The following is a 1,312-nucleotide window of genomic DNA, read 5'->3' as shown; positions in this document are numbered from 1 at the left end:
TTGTGAGGAACCTCACTAATGGTAAAAAGATTAGTGTCCCTTTTCATGATTTTGTGAAAATATGAAGCAGTATCATGCCTTATGGTGCAGCAGTGCATGGGGTAGTGTGTCTGTTTCAGATTTAAAAAGCCAATTTCTGATATTCTGATGGTATATCTCTGTAATTTCACTTAGTGGGAGGTGGAGTCCAACTGTGTCCACTCGGCACGGCGGCCACAGATTGGCCTATTGTACCTGCCCCGAGTGATTATGATGATGGAGAATTTTGTGGAATGAAGATTGGCAGGGGAAACTGAAGTACTCGGAGGAAACCCGCCCTAGTGCCACTTTGTCCACCACAAACCCCTTTTGACCAGACCTGGGATCGAACCTGGACTGCTGCGGTGGGAAGCCAGCGACTATCAGCTTGAGTGGAAGTCTCCATCTTACTGTTTGTTTGCTCAGGATTATATATTGGTATAGAATTATGAAATAAGTAAGTAACCTGGATTGAACTGATTCTGGATATGCTCCAGTTGCCAGCTTTTGTGGACACAGTTATGAACCTTCTATAGAAGTAGTGAGTTTCTTGACCAGCTGCACAATTATCTGCTACTCAAGACATGCCATATGCTGCTAAAATAAGTGGATTGTGATTGAGAGGGTCACTCTCATGTTGCTACTCAAGACATGCCATATGCTGCTAAAGTAAATGGACTGTGATTGAGAGTCTCTCTCATGTTGCTACTCAAGACATGCCATATGCTGCTAAAGTAAGTGGATTGTGGTTGAGGGTCACTCTCATGTTGCTACTCAAGACATGCCATATGCTGCTAAAGTAAATGGATTGTGATTGAGAGTCACTCTCATGTTGCTACTCAAGACATGCCATATGCTGCTAAAGTAAATGGATTGTGATTGAGAGTCACTCTCATGTTGCAGAGAGAATCAGTGAGCTGAAGAGACTGCTGCAGGAGGAGCGTGCCATGTACCTGAAGACAAAGGAAGAAGTGGCACAGATCAAGGCAGGACAGGCCGACGACAGGCTCGCAGAGATGTGTCAGCAAATTGAGCAGTGGGTAAAATATCTCATGAAATACACACTTTCTTTAGGATAGCCATAGGGATTAATGGCTGAGTTTCCTCTCAGCAGGCATTTCTCTTGTTGCTATGCTCTGTCTCAAACATGTTTTAGGTTGTGAGTTCAGATATCAAGACAGCTCATTACATCATCATGATGAAGCATAGAGGGGGAAGCATTATTACCATATCAGGCATGCTGTTGAACATTTGGGACTTCGGTTCATTAATGTTGCCAGTGAAGGTACAAATT

This window comes from Cryptotermes secundus, unplaced genomic scaffold, assembly GCF_002891405.2.
Source record: "Cryptotermes secundus unplaced genomic scaffold, Csec_1.0 scaffold247, whole genome shotgun sequence".
NCBI classification, from domain to species: Eukaryota; Metazoa; Arthropoda; class Insecta; order Blattodea; family Kalotermitidae; genus Cryptotermes; species Cryptotermes secundus.
This window is presented reverse-complemented; position numbering follows the sequence as displayed.